This window comes from Brienomyrus brachyistius, chromosome 4 (assembly GCF_023856365.1).
Source record: "Brienomyrus brachyistius isolate T26 chromosome 4, BBRACH_0.4, whole genome shotgun sequence".
Lineage (NCBI taxonomy): Eukaryota > Metazoa > Chordata > Actinopteri > Osteoglossiformes > Mormyridae > Brienomyrus > Brienomyrus brachyistius.
This window is the reverse complement of record NC_064536.1, coordinates 23,538,902-23,555,157: the sequence shown is the minus strand read 5'-3', so window position 1 is coordinate 23,555,157 and position 16,256 is coordinate 23,538,902. Positions and strand designations below refer to the sequence as shown.

General features: G+C 45.3%; 2 protein-coding genes and 1 long non-coding RNA gene across 7 annotated transcripts in view; 2 read left to right on the top strand and 1 right to left on the bottom strand.

Annotated features, from left to right (window-relative positions):
• The window catches only part of LOC125739935 (uncharacterized), a 148,532-nt gene that overhangs the window by 57,603 nt on the left and 74,673 nt on the right, over window positions 1–16,256 (bottom strand). The window lies entirely within an intron of this gene.
• Window positions 1–16,256, top strand: part of LOC125739928 (CMRF35-like molecule 8) — an 88,325-nt gene that overhangs the window by 28,406 nt on the left and 43,663 nt on the right. The window lies entirely within an intron of this gene.
• The window catches only part of LOC125739927 (polymeric immunoglobulin receptor-like), a 148,541-nt gene that overhangs the window by 106,474 nt on the left and 25,811 nt on the right, over window positions 1–16,256 (top strand). The window lies entirely within an intron of this gene.

Below are 16,256 nucleotides of genomic sequence, written 5' to 3'. Positions count from 1 at the left end.
CCACACCCACAAGCCTGGAGGCGTGAAGTGAGAGCAGCTGGTCTGAAGTCCTGATGGGAGCTGGAGCGCCCTTTCTTTGGAACAGTGTGGAGCCGTCCTCCATTACTGCTTATCCTGTACAGGGGGGTGGGGAGCCTGGAGCCTGTCCCAGGTGGCACAGGGCGGGGGGACACAATGGATAGGATACTAGTTTATAGCAGAGGAGAAACTCACACATACAGACTCACACTAAGGGCAGCTTAGAGATTCAAATCGGCTGATCGCAGTGTCATGTTCTCCAAAGTAGGAGGAGAAAGCCCACATTGGAAGAACATCTTCACACATACAGCAGGAGGGACAGGAAACAAGCCAGAGACAGAGGTTACACCCCGAGACCCCACACCCCCCCACAATCACACATACTGTTAGGATTTATGTAAAAGTTACATTTTAATGCTACAAAATTATGACTGGCTATGAACTTCATATTCCAGAACTGTGTTGAATTTATGCTGACTTTAAGAATGTTACCTTACAGGATTTACCTGTTTCTGTGCCCTGTACCTACAGTAAGGAGGTGTGATCTCTGCTCCTTCAAAGCAGACATACTCACTCGCATATGATTACAGTTCTAGTACTTAGCAGATACTGATACCGAAAGTGGTGAACAAGTGAGGCAAACATGACACTGCAAACATGCCGCTGTCAAGGTGCTGCCTGGGCACTACTGCAGCTAGGCTGGTATTTCTGGGCTCCACAGACATCACTGGTGGTTGGTGTTGTGGTCACCGGGATGAAAGACTCGTGCAGCAGGTGTTTGTCAGGCAACAAACAGGGACTTATTGGGATCATTATGGGAGGCTATGGAACAGGTAACACATAAGGTACAACATCAGTGATCGAACTGGAGAACACAGGACCAGGAAGCACTTAAACAAGCAGCAAACATGCCCTGTGAGAGTCACGTCAGGGAGGTGGCAGGACGTGACATTTGGAGCTAGGGCTAGGTTTAGGGTAAAGTATGGATGGTCCTGGGACTTTTCTCCAGAACCCCAGGGCTTGATGAAAGTACCAGGAGATTCTTAAACCCTTAACTGGAGAAAGAGGCTCCCAACGTAAGGAGAGGTTCACCAGAGTCCCCGGGCTGGATCTTCATTAAATCCTTACATGGGGAAAGAGACACCTGATCCTTGGCCTCCAAGCCTGGAAGTACCCTGAGCTCTTGGAGCCTTAGCCTCAGCCCTGGCCCTAGACCCAAACTTAACCCTAACCTATAAGCACAGGTGTGCAGCATGAGCAGTTTCCACCTGATAACATGTATGGTTTTCTGGTCTTAATCTCAAAAGCAGTTCATCGATTACCCAGAAGGTGGCAGCACATCACCACTGCAAAACTGCAAGCTTGGCACATTGCTTAAGCTACAAATATGTGCTATCATATATTTATAAAAACTACATTATTAAATATATCAATAAATAATTTACCTCCCAAAAAGAATAGAATGATGTCTACACAGTATACCTTAACAATTGAATAATTATAGTTATAATGTAATAGTGAAATGCCATCCTCACTGTTTATAGTGGCTGTTTACGCGCCTCCACATGCTACCGCCAGCGATGCTCTGAGGGAGCTACATGACAGCATCGGCTCGCTACAAAATAAACACCCAGAAGCGCTGTGTGTGGTGCTGGGGGGCTTTAACCACGCGAATCTGCAGGACGTTCTCCCCATGTTCCACCAACAGGTTAACATCGCCACTCGAGGGGGGAACACTCTGGACAAAGTGTTCACCAACAGTAGAGGAGCGTCCCCCCACCTCGAGGCCTCAGATCACATCTCCCTCCTGCTGGCTCCTGCATACAGAAGGAGCAAAACTATAACACAAACCATCTCTGTGTGGCCTGATGGTGCTGTGTCCCTGCTGCAGGCCTGCTTTGGGACTACAGACTGGCAGATATTCAGGGAGGCTGTGACATCAGGGAGCAGTGTGGACCAGGAGGAGAACCCATCATCTGCCCTAAGCTACATCAGGAGGTGCATAGAGGATGCGACCACCTGCAAGACCATCAGCATCCGGCCGAACCAAGAACCTCAGCTGAATGCAGAAGTGCGCCCCCTGCTGAGAAGCCGTGATGCCGCATTCAGGGATGGTGATGCAGCAGCACTCAGAGCAGCCAGAAGGAACTTGTCGGGGGGCATAAGGAGAGCAAAGTCCATACCTGCTCTCAAGATCCAGGGCCGGTTCAATACAAATGAGCCACAAAGCATGTGGAAGAGCATCAGGTGCATCACTGACGACAGGAAGTGCGATGTGCAGTGTCCGGTGGGTCCAGCACTCCCTCACACCTTCAATGCCTTCTACACTCGCTTTGAGGCCTCAGACACCACCACTCCCTCCCGGCTCACCCCTCCCCCAATGAGCCCCCAGTAATCAGCGTACCAACAGTGGAGGTGGGGAGACCGCTGCAGGGAGTCAACCCTAGGAAGGCCTCAGGCCCTGATGGGATCCCAGGCAAGGTTCTGAGGGACTGTGCACACCAGCTGTCTGAGGTCCTGACGGACATAGTCAACATCTCGCTGTCCCAGGCCAGAGTTCCATCATGCCTCAAGACATCCACCATCATCCCTGTGCCAAAGACCTCTGCAGCTTTGTGCCACAATGATTACCGCCCCGTTGAACTCACCCCTATAATCATGAAGTGCTTTGAGAGGCTGGTGATAGCAGCAGACCATCAATGTGGCTGAGGACTCCCACCAATATGCATACAGGCGGAACCGGTCCACAGCTGACTCCATCTCTGCTGTGATACACCAGTCCCTCTCTCACCTGGAGAATTTTAGCTCTGCATGCATTACCATCATTCCGCAGAAGCTCGTGACCAAGCTGGCAGCATTGGGTACGTAATCATACCTGTGTAACTGGGTCCTGTATTTCCTGACTAGCAGCCCACAGAGAGTAAGGATTAATAACAACATATCCTCCACTATCCTCCGGAGCTCTGGCTCCCCCCAGGGCTCTGTGCTCACTGCTGTACACACTAATGACCAATGACTGCAGAGCTCACTACAAGAACAACCTCTTCATGAAGTCTGCAGATGACACAGCAGTGGTAGGACGCATCACCCTCGGGGATGAGATGGTGTACAGGCTGGAGATGCGGGACCTGATTCGATGCTGCAAGGACAACAACCTCATCCTCAACATCCAAAAGAGATGGTCGTGGTTTTCTGCAGAACTGGCACCCCCCCCTCCTTTACATAGATGGAGCTGCTGTGGAGATGGTCTCCTCCATCAAGTACCTTGGGGTTCACCTCACAAACACCCTCACCTGGCGGCCCAACACCGCAGCTGTCATCCAGAAGGCCGACCAACACCTCTATTTCCCGAGGAAGCTGAAGAGAGCAGGACTGGAGGCTGACGTCCTCAGGTCCTTCTACAGCTGTGTGGTGGAGAGTGTCCTGACCTCCTGCCTAACTGTGTGGCATGATGGCTGCACTGTGGCAGAGAAGGAGACGCTACAGAGGGTGGTAACATCTGCTCAGAGGACCATCAGGTGCAGCTTCATACCCATCAGCGATACGTGGTAGAAATTTGGCTGAAGCCGATTTGTTTAATAGTCTGACATCACTTTGTTACCGCAAAGCTTTGGGGGATCAGACACTCAGCAGTCGTTCATGCGTCTTGTCATCTGCTCCCCGAGCAACAATTGCATACCTCTTTTATAATAAAAAAACACCACAGTTTACAGACAGCTTAAGGAGGGGCTGGGTATCCTTGGACACCAGCTGCTTCTGCCTACAGGGGCCCGTTATCAGATCTAGTCAACCTGATAGAAGCCGATTGTTCTTATGGTCTCCCAGCCCCACCTCGATTGGCTGTTTTCAGTTACTCTCTTCATCTTACTTTTAAAGTGCAAACCCATTACTTAAGCCAACTTGCATTATTGCTTTACATGTTTATGATATTAACTATTTCAAAGCAACAATTCATCATTATAATCATTGTAGTTAAATCAACAGTGTCGTTATAAATTTCTTTGGTAATTACTGATTGAAATTACAGATGTATTTGCATTATCATTGATTTTTCTACCACAAGTATTCACTTTATGACATTAGTATCTCACATGACCATATTAATATCTCTCTGGCTTGACAGAATGGGTTAGGATTGAAGTTTAAGGGATGAAGCAAACTAGGGTAAAAACATGCAATTTCAAGCGCTTTATAAATTCACTTTTCAGTTTTTTAAATAAACTGGTCTGTCTAGGAACTTTGTATGTTTTAAAAGTCAAATATGTCACACTGAAACATGTCCAATATCTACTATACAACAAGAGATCTTTTGGAGAGATTCCTCTCCTCTCTTGATCAACATTTTCCTGCACATACTTAGGTATAGGCAAACAATAATCCATTGAAGAAATGCATGAAAGAATTTAGAAAACTTATTTTTTACAACTTATGTGTTAAGGCATGAAGGGAATCGAAACACCCAAATGACAGTCCTTTGGCCGAATTCCCTGCCATGGTAGCAGAATGTTACCGAGACACCGCTGATCATTAATGGAAATACAATGAATGTGCCAGACTGAAAGTAATATGGGTCGTATTGAAAGCATCCTGTCAGAGTTTTCTCCTGGAGTGGAGTTGGAAAACCCTGAAATAAATTAGGAACTACACTGACAATCAGATACCAGGAGGTGCTAGATCTCTGCAGACCCTCACCTGAAATATAATGTCTAAGGGCTATAGTGCTCTATATAATATGCTATTAAATCACTGTACTAATCACCTGGTACTTAGTGAATTATTTTTAATTTACCATGATGCAGGGTGTCCTGAGAGTGATCCTGACAGAGTTATCTTGGACTCTCCCACAAGTTCTGATCACTCGGCTCCAGAGCCAAAGAGAACTGAGAGCATATTTGTAAGTCTCTACATATGTCTGTTGCATACAATTTTTCTCATTTGAATTCCCTACATTCTGATGTTCTTCAGCAGGAAATGACCAAATTCTCCTAATGAAAGTATTGTCATGCCATCACCATTCAGCTGTGGCTACAAACTAGTTGGCTACTCTTTTATATGTGAGTTATAAACTAATGCTGACGCAAATGTGTCTCCTCATCTAGTTGACCAAAGAAAAATCACTGGGCTACACTTCAGATGACTTGATTAGCAGCGTCAAAAGCAGCAAAGATGAATATATACCTGAATCACCCAAGAGTTCAGAGGAAAACGACAAGATCATTCCATCCAAAAAAAGGAAAATTGCCACCCACTCCAGTACTCTGTCATCTGAACATGTGTTAGACACTAACAGCATGGATGGAATCAAGCCCTGCACAACCACATCACCAACTGAGGATGAAGCCAAAGATGCATCAAATTATGACAGCAGCAGTGGGGTGTCTGTCATGCAGCTCCGGAAGAGGGCACATGGGGGTAGGTTGTACAATAAAAGCAGTATTGCTTATATTGCTCAAAACCTTTCAGCACAATGGCAAGGCACCTAGAAAGAATTCATAAAAATGAAATGGATGTGGCTAAAGTTTTGTAAAGGGTCAAAAGGAGGAAAGATTTATTTGGACCTTATAGGAAATAAGGGGAATTGTGCACATAACAGTGATGTTCTAAAAGCTGGAAAAGGTGCACTGGTCCCACATCAACAGACAACTACCAGAAAAGCAGATGTGAAGGACGACATGCACTGTGTTAACTGTCAAGGCCTTTTCAGACGATATGCACTGTGGAGGCACATGTCAAGGTGTAGCCTTGCCAAGGACTGTGAAGGTACAAAACCAGGTAAATCAAGAACTCAAGCTCTCTACGCTCATGCACAGCCGGTTCCTGCAAGTTCCTGCATTCTAAGAGACACATCGGATTTGCATTCTGAGGTTGCAGATGCCTTATCTGAAGTTGAGCAGAAATTATGCCGGCATTTCCAGCACATAGAAATCAGAGGAAAGCGTGATAGGAAGGTACCGGTTCTTCTCACCCCAGATATGCTTGCATCCATGGAGCTGCTGGTGAAACAGCACGGAACATGTGGAGAACCTGATGAAGATCAGTTCATGTTTGTAAGGCCTGGAGCCGACAAGCACTTCAGAGGGTCAGATGCCATTCGAACATTTACCAGTGACTGCAGAGCAAAATACCCCAAGACCTTGTCAGCAACTAAACTCAGAAAGCATGTGTCCACCTTATCCAACGTGCTCAAAGATTACATATATTTACAAAACCTCCCAGGATTTTTTTCTCCATTTACATAGATAAATATCACAAAAGGGGACATTTTTTTTTTTTTTTTTTTACTGTTAACAGGGTTAAAGGTTGTTTTATTATCAATATTATTATTTATTTTACCTATTTACAGTAATACAGGTTTGAAAAAGGCAGGATCTGTTTACTATTTGCAGTGTTAATTGTCATTCCAAACGTGTCAAAGGGGGGGATTTTTTTGTTGTTTATTTTTTGCTTTTTTTATGTTTATACTGATAGTCAACCTGCCAAATGTGTCAAAATGGGAATTCTTTGTTATTATTTTCTGTGATATTTGACCTTTCTTTCAAAAGGGGACTTTGTTACTGTTTACAGTAATAAATGTTTCATTTTTCATTAAACAATACAGTTGTTAAAAGCATGCGGGATGGAGCAGGAACAGAACAGGAGAAGTCCGGGTAGTCGGGGAAACGAGGGCTTTATCGTCGGGGAACACATAAAACAAAAGACAGCCGGCAAACCAGCACTAGAGACTTCAATGACAAACCGAGGGAAACGGCCTAGAACGCGGACTGAAATACACAGGACTAATCAGGAATAACATGAAACAGCTGATAACAATCGGGGTTTCACACGAGGTAACGAGGGGGGCGTGGCAGAACCGTGAACAGGATATAGATGTGCGATTCCCTTGGCGGTGTTCCAGGGACTGACCAGGCGGCTGGAAATTACTGCTGTCGCCCTAAAAACCCACATCTGGTCGGAGTGGTGAGGAACGGATATACATTCCTAGCCCCTCCCTCTGGGATCATGGCTGCCATCATATTTCATGGTTCTGTTTAGCCAGGGGAGGCGTGGCCTCGATCTGGGTCATACCTGAACCCGGAATGTGATGAGCAACCACTGCTTTAACATTGATAAACTTTAGCAATCACACTTATTGTAATTACGTTTTTAACAGATGCTTTTATCCAAAGGGACATGCGATTGAGAAAGCAGGTCAGACAGTCTCTGGAGCAATTGGGGGGTTAAGGGTCTTTCCCCAGGGCCCAATGGTGACATCATTCTGCTGATCGTGGTATTTGAGCTTTGTGAGTCCATACCTGCTTAGTCACACCGCCCTAAGTTTGTTGTTCAACTCGCTGCTTTCTTAATTGTAAATCTCTTTGCAAATAAATATCTCCAAAATGCTTATATTTGCAGGGGTAAAAATGATGAACACATATTTTAAACGTTACAGAAGTGGGTCTGACCTTCATGCAGCTTCAACATTACCCTGGGGGAAGGGACATCACGATATAATGTAATCATGTGATTACGTTTGCAGTAAAATAAAAGCACAGGTTCCCAGCAGCAAAACCAAAGACAGTCGGATGAAAGCAGAGTGGAATATGGGAGTATAGGAGACGATCCTTTTATAGCATCCAGGTTTTTTAATGTTTGCGAGGCTGAGTTTGTTTATATGGCGAGGAGCCCAGCACCAAGTTACAAAAGAAAATAAGCTGGAGGAAAGCAGCAGGCAAAAGCCTGACCCAGACGCAGCCCTGATACACGCCAATTGGCGGCTGGGGAAACTCGCCGCTCATCAGCACTCCGGCGGCTGTTTCAGCTCACGGCAGGAAGCCGCCATCTAGTGGTGCGCTTTGGAAATTGCATGTAGCGCCAGAGTTCCTGGATATTGTTACAATGTCATGAACCGAAAGACTCATTGAGGTTCGACTCAAATCACAATATTGTGCAGCTTGGGGATTTGCGTGGGTGATTTTGTGCTCATCATCACAGCTCCTGAGGGCACATACATGCTGGTGCTGAGCTCTGTTACTGATATTCTTAAGTATTATTTTTAATAATTGTTGCGCTTGGACTCGATCTTTAATCCAATGTTTTGCCGTTTTTAATCTTTCCAAGCACTTCGGGTACCGGGGCGACGCCCAGCACCATATCAATTTGCTTCCTCATTTGAATGTCGTTTTGATAAAAGCGTCTGATATAAATGTATACACAACAGTAACTAGGAAAAACAAATTCTGGTAGTTTTCTCTCTGGTAGGTCTCTCTAACCTTACACCCCTGAGAGAAAAGCCTAGTGTCACGTGTGGTTAAATGTAAATGTGTAGTTCTCCGGGTTTTAATATGAAAGTCAGTTCATCGTTTACCCAGAAGGTGGCAGCACATAAACACTGCAAAACTGCAAGCCTGGAATGTCACTTCGTATACAATAGTGCGCTATCCATATATTTAAAAAAACTACATAATTACATACATAAATGTTTTTCCTTCCAAAAAGAATAGAAGTATGTTTACACAATATTCCCAAATCTAAAAATCCCCCCTTGGCAGCATGTTACGCTGTAGTTTGGTTTTGTTTAAGCCCCATACTTCCCCAGAATTACCCTGGACTGCATCCAGTACTGAAGCCCATAGAATCAAACACGAAGCTCACATAACTTGGCAAGAGGCCCCTGAATTAGCTAAAGTGGATGGAGTTTTCACCTCGGCTCATGGGGATTCAGAGAAGACACAAATGATCGCGAACCCATGTGTTATTTACAATGAAAGGTGACTGAACACAACGCACAGCCTTTGTAATGTCTCCACTGTCCAGCAGGGGGTGCCACATGAAAGCTGCCCAGCAGGAGTAAGCAGGCTTCTGGAGATGATGCACCGCAGTCCCACAGTCCTCCAATCTTAAGTGCTGTAATCTTGTGGTCCCTCTATACCTTAGTCTCATAGGTAATTGACTAGGTGTTTCCAGCAGGTGGCAGCACTGACTTTCAGAAGAAAGTCAACATAGAAAAAGCAGAGGAAGGAGAACTGTTGTACTGTAGGAGATGCAGATATCTATTTTTAACATTTTTACTATATAGATAATTCATATTTTCCCGACATTATACCACCGTATACAGTATTTTCAAAAGCAATGTTATTCTGCCCAAGCCTCCACTAACTACTATAAATCTCTGTCATGCCGTGCTCCATCACACCCTGCTTACCTGCCCTTCCTGTTTCTCCCTAGTGTGGCTCTAATGAGCCACACCTGTTCTGTGTTAGTCTCTCCTCTCCTTACTGCCCCATTGTTAACTCACTCCAGCTGCCTCCAGATTATGCCCTCATTATCCCAGTACATAAGTGCTGCCAGGCTTGTCTTCTGCAGTTCCATCATAGATGACCAAAGGGTGCAAGAGGCACTGGCAGTTTATCGGCACTGGCAGTTTATCGGCACTGGCAGTTTATCGGCACTGGCAGTTTATCGGCACTGGCAGTTTATCGGCACTGGCAGTTTATCGGCACTGGCAGTTTATCGGCACTGGCAGTTTATCGGCACTGGCAGTTTATCGGCACTGGCAGAGTCTTTGTACTGATTGATTAATGAAGATGTGCCAATATTACACTGAATGTTTAGGTATTATATTTATAAAATCAATAACCTTAATCATGGCACATTTATCATTTCTAAAATATTAGTTATTACAAATATTTTGATAAAAACACCAGAAAGAACCCAAAAATATTCAGAATTTCCAAGATGTTACACAAAGCTGGTTCATTGTGTCTGGGCCATTGTTTCCCCTTTCGTCTCTAGTCTTGCCTTCAGTTGGTCCTAATCCATGTTGCCTGAGGCCCTCTCTTGTTTCTCTTTTCCACTAGTCCCTCTTGGGTGTTTTGGCCCCTGGTCTGTTCCCCTGCCCTGATTGTGGTACCCTTCCGGTGGTCTGTGTTTGCATGTCATGGTGTGTTGGTCCCTGTGTCCCTAACTCTGTCCTACATCCCTTGTTCTGGTTTGTCTATTCTTCCTGGGTGATGTTTGTCCTGTCATGCTCTGGCCTCTTTGGCATCCTACCCCTATGTATCCACCCTGAGTTCGGTGGCTTCGGTCGCCTCTTTCGTGGCTGGAGGCCCCGCTTCAGGGGAGGGGGAGGTACTGTCACACTGTGCTTATCTACCTCTCCTGTTTCTCACTCCAGCTGCCTGTTTATCCCCCTGTTAACCCAGTACATAAGTGCCGGTGTGACGCCCACAATGTGTAGTCACATTTGTTTTTGTATATTGTTCACGTTTGACTATCCTTGGCATTACATTATGGTTTACCTCATTACGATGAACTTTAAAGAAAAGTAAGGATAATAGCCATGTCAGTAATATATTGAGTTTAAGCCGTTAGTGCCATGTAAATGGAAAAAAAGAGAAACAGTGGTATACGATCGACCAGTAGGTGGCAGTGAACCCGTGGCTATACTTCATGAATATAGCGTTTTCTCTCAGAACCGAGAGACTTTCATGAAGAACAGAGACAGAGTTCATTGTCTCCTTTTTCATCCTGTTTAACAGGTGAGAAATGTTAAAGTCTATTACTAACTTTGATTAATATTGTCGTATGTTAAACATGTATTTTGTACGCTGGCTTACGGTTATTGATTCTGTTTCACATAATGTCTGAATGTTAGCTATTGGATGTGTGCTCGCCAGATTCGGATCTAATGGCGGACGCTAATGTTGTAAACTTGCGAAAGTTAAATTTATAGCCAAACCGAAGGTAAATGCATTATATACAGCTGTAGTACGATTTGAATGCTGTGTAAAATGATTGTTTTTAGATTAGAAAATAAGGGCTGCAAATACGACTCGTAACGTTAATGTTTTATATCGCTGTATGTTAATCACTTGTTTTTCCCTCCGCGTTGTTTCACTGTGGACGAGTATAACTAAAGCACAAATTAATGTGAAGCGAGAACAATTAGTAGATATCCGTATCTATGGGGAAATTACTGTTATAAGAGTAAACGTATGTTCTTTAAATTGCAGTGTGTTTGAACGTGATTGTCACTGAAACCAACCAGTCAAATGCAATGTAATATTGTGGCATTACTTGTATAGGAGAATTAGAAAAATGATATAAATGTTGTTTACTGAAATAAAACAGAACTGAGAGACTTTCATGAAGGCCAGACACGTAATTCATTGTCTCCTTTTTCACCTTAACGGGTTTTAATCTAGTAACAGACTGAGAAACCAGTAAGTGTTACACCTGCCAGTCTTGTCTTCGCCAATTCAGTCATTGACGTCACTCCCTTCGGTGTCTTTGTCCAAACCTGGTCCTCTGTGTTAGTTTTGATCCTGTGTAATCATTTGTTCTATTGTCTTAGTTCCTTTTGTTTAATCTTTGTTTGAACTTACACAGGTTCCTGCATCTTCTGTCCTGCTCTGTGACAAACTGTTTGCCCATTTTATTACTCTGCTTGTATTTGTATTTGATGCAATTCATCTGCCCTCTCCTGGTCTGGTGGAATATCACTGCTGCATGCAGGCACTGACCATGACAATCTGCATCCAGCAATAAATGCAGCATGAACACAAGCTGCTGCAAGCATGACAACGTACAGCCTGAAAGCTATATGGAAAAGGGAAGTATGAATGGGGCTTAATTGAGGCTGATCTTGAGCCCTGCTAAAGAGACCTGCTGCTGTAGCACATGAAGCTGGGTGTTTAGACCCCTCTGACTGTACACACAGAAATGACTGATGGCATCCCGGCTGTCTGCTCACATAACCACCTGTGCTGCTGAAATGACCCCAGTAAGACTAATCGTAGTCCTCACAGAGGGATACAGGAGACAAGAGCATTTTATCTGCACTGAGTCTTTGTATTGCTTGACTAATAAAGACATGAGAGTACTACAGTGAATATTTAGATATTATAAAATCAGTAACCTTATACATGATACATTGATAATTTCTAAAATATTAGCAATTGCAAATGTTTTGATACAAACACCAGTAAGAATCCAAAAAGTATTTGAGATTTCCAAGACGTTACGCAAAGCAGCTGAATATTTTCACAACTGACATTTTGCGATTTCTCTATCTTGATCTCCATACTGTGGCTGACAGTGTGTGAGGAGCAGGAGAGAGATCTCTACTCATTTCTACTGTAATGAGTGACACTCACCTGTGAGTCCCGCAATGAGAAGAAACAGGAGCATCAGAGGATCCATGCGTGTGTGTGTCACTGAGCCCAGATCTGTGGAAACTGACACTCACTTCCTCATCCTCTATACCTTCACTGTCATTTCTATTCTCTCACAGCAAAGTGAAGGGGGTGTGGATGCCTTGAACAGGAAGTGACAAAACCACAAGGCTGAATGTCTAGCATATAAGAAAGTAAGACCATAATTATCTGTACAGAATAAAATAAACAATGTTTAGAGTCCTTTTTTATTATTAAAATTTCAGTATGTAAAGACTTCATGAATTAGAATTGTGTATTTATAGTGTTAGTACTAAAAAATTAGTTGGAGCTCCCTGTTGCCTTAAAGAGTCATCTCTGCTTTGTCAGTTCATATATCAGTAACTATCTGATCCTTAATGCTGGAATCTCAGAGTAAAGTGAGGTAAATGCGTAAGTGGGACACCAATGGGTGAAACCAGACACAACAGGATGAAATAGACAAGGACCCTGATGGGCATCAAAAACGAGCAGGGACCCAAGGACAGCAAAGAAACCAATGAACACATTGACCAGAACAGGGTGGACAAATAAAGTGTCACTAAGGTCAGGAACAGAGCCGGGGGGGCTAAACCAGGGAGAAGGAAAGGCAGGACAGGGCAAAAACTGAAACAGAGCTAGAGGAAAAGGGGCTAGACTAGGGGGATCCTCTGGACCCTGGGAAGTGGGCCATTGACCCCAGGATACAAGTCACCCCAGATCTCGGTGGGTCAGATTGAAGGGTGCTGAAGGACCCACAGGGCTGGGGTTGGTTGGTGTCAAGTTGGCAGCAAGGCCAGGACCAAAGGGGGCCAAAGGACCCAGAGGACTGGGGCTGTAGCAGGAGTCAGGGCTGGAACCAGGGTAGGAATAAGTGGGTGGCACAGGAACTACAACACAAGGAGGCACCACCAGGACTGCAGGGCTGGAACCCATGTTAGGCAAGAGCAGAGACTAGGGTAAGAAAAGACAGCAGCCCTAGATGTTGTGCCCCTGTCCCCCTCTCCAGGGGGGAGGCATGAACTGCTCTTTCTGGGCCCCCACTGATACCAGGGCTCTCCCCCATAACCTGGGACAGGGGTGGACCAATTTCTGGACAGGGGCCAGGGCCCAAGGTGTGGGACTCAGGACCAGATGAGAGTATTCCCGTTCTAGGTCATCCAGCAGGACATCTACCCTTTCCACCCTCTTGTGGAAATCTAGGGAGCTATGCTGGTGGCAGCTGGCAGCAAGTGGAGCACAACATGGATCTGACAGCAGGTCAAACATGGCAATGGCCTCTGGAGATGGGAAGGGCAGCCTAGAAGTTGGGCAGAGGCCTCGTCAGGGCTGGGTGAGGCAGCGTCACTCTGGGGAGGATTCAGTGGCCATGTACCCTCTCCCAGGCAGGGCATCTGGACCCCCGCAGTAGCTTGTTTTTGCAGCCTTCACCTCACGTGACAAGCAAAGACAGGATGCCAGGGAGTCGACAATAAGTTACAGTAGAGCACTGGAGACCAGGCTGGTGGTGGACGCTACAGTCAGACTGACCAGGTGAGGTTTTCATCAGCTCCTCCGCAATGAGCAAGTACTACTCAAATGCTCCACCTCTTGGGCTTGGATCCCAGGGTGAACTCCAACAGCCAATCCCCCAGCTGGATGAGTCCACACACCAGCTGTGGATGGTCTCTGCTCCTAGGGTCCTCAAGCAAGGCCAGGTACCCGGTCCATAGATGTCACCAGCCAGGAATTTGGGACAGTATCTGGCTCACCACAGGCTGGCTCGGCCTATAGCTGGAGAATGGGCGTGATGAGCTCCTGGATCCCCATAGGAGCTTAGATTAGGACAGGTTCAGTGGGGATATCACAAGGAACAGGGGAAGGAGCAGCAGAAGCAGGGAGAACAAACTCCAGGTAGGTAGGGTAGGGTTTGGAGTAGAAGCAGTTGATCTTTGCTGTCCCAGCTGCCAACGAATGAGATAAGCAGAGGACTTCAGGGACTCCTCATGGACTGGAGCTGAAAACAGGCTCCACTTCACTGGTGGGTGCCACCTGCTCCCCCTACTTTTATAAATATGCGGGAATTGTATGACCAGGGGAAGTGGTACCCATAGATCCTCCCTGGTACCAAAGGAAGGCCACCACAGCAGCAAAGCCAGTGGGGCAATATGCTTGACAATAGGAGGATTGGGCAGAGACTGGAAGTTGACAACCAGGGAGAGTAAGTATGCAGGAACACTGAAAGCATTAGGCTCTCTGGGCATGCTGCTGTGTAAGGTGTAGAATCTGATAAGGGGAGGGGGGTTATTCATGGAAACAGAACAGGGAAACCAAAGGCAGGCCACATAGGGTTGCATACGCTACAGCAACATCAATGATTAGACTGAGGAGTATACACTAGGAGTGGGAGGCACTCTTATACTGAACTAACAAGGGAGTAGACGAGGGACAGCTGGAGCGATCCATGTGAAGACTAAAATTAGAGGCAAGACAAATGATCAACAGGTGTGGCTCATTAGAGCCACTCTAGGGAGAGAATGAGGGGGCAGGAATGCAGGGCGTGACACTTTGAGGAACCACAGCAATATTACCGGAAGACATGGGCTCCTGACAGTAAGGCCTCAAAATCCATCAGTTTACTGTCAGTGTCTAGTTGCTCTGAACTGAATTTGCAGCCAAGGACAAATATTTAAAAATATTAGTTTTCAGCTTGTCTACTTTCTTGTGTTATACATGCGACCTACGGCTATTTTCTTCAGCTTCACACCTAAACTGAAATAAAGAACTGAGAGGGAGAGACACTGTAAAATTGAAGGCCAGTACATACGGTCAAAGGCTATAACATTTACATTGAGAGAGTTTGTGTACTGACAGTTGACCTTTACAAAGGTCATTGTATCTTAGTGATTAAAAATTCATGTAAGTGAAGCAAATATGTCAAAATAATTTCTGATCACGTTTTTCTCTTTTGCATGAACATAAAGCAGCTAAATCATTAGTATGACATACAGGCATTTATTCTGAGAAGCAGAAATGTCGTCATACAGGATGTGAGTGTGACACTGTATAAACACTGTGTGCTGCATACAGAGGGTCTGTCCTCAGGCCTTTGGTTTAGCCTATATTATGTGTTATATAGTTTTCTATAGTGTCACTGCAGTGGGTCCTTTTAATCTCTGTGGATCAGTAGAAAACAAGAGGCCTAATAGGACGGTGTCTCTGTAAGACAGGGGTGGGGGCTGTCCTGGGGGGGCAAAGTCAGGTGATGAGCACATTGATTCACTTCACCTGGGCCTTATCAGCCGTCCTATCAGACTAAACACTGTTTGTGTTTCATGGAGACGCCCAAATTCACAGCCTGTCGTTTCATTACCAAGATTCTTACAGATAAAATACACTCATTTGTGTCTCACTGACCTCAGGTCTGTGGGGACTGACATTCACTTCCTGATTCTCCATATCCTCACTGTTTCTCCGTCTGTGACTGTATGTATATAGCACCGCAGAACCTTTTGCACTTTTTGCACTATTTGTTTATTGTCTGTTCTATTTACATGTTTGTACTGGAGGAGCTGCTTTTAATCTCATTGTACATGTGTATAGTGACAATAAAAGGCATTCATTCATTCAATGAAAATTCCACTTTCGCTTAGTTCAGGAGTTCTGTACTCTTCTCACCCACTGACCACAGACTTTATCATCATGCTGCCTTTGCACAGCCTAAATGGCTGGCTGTGGCATGTGTGGCTGGGGCTCTACATCTGCAAGAAACTGTAAGATAATAAACTTGCCTCGCATGAGAGATGAAGTATAGCAGCACTGAGATACAGTGAGTTGTCCTCAGGCTCCGCATTAATGCCCAATGTGCCTCAGAAAGAGCGGCGTAATACAAAGGGATGAACTATACGTAATAAAGAAGTGGCAGAAAGTGTCGTTTCATGGACGCATGGAAGTTACATTTTCGGTAGGTGTGACATTTCTGGTAGTGACAATGACCATGCCAGATCACCCAGTGCTGTCTAGCTGGACCACCCTCCAGCTTCTAGGTGGCCTATTGGCTGGGGGGTGGGACCTGGTCTGGGCTGACTT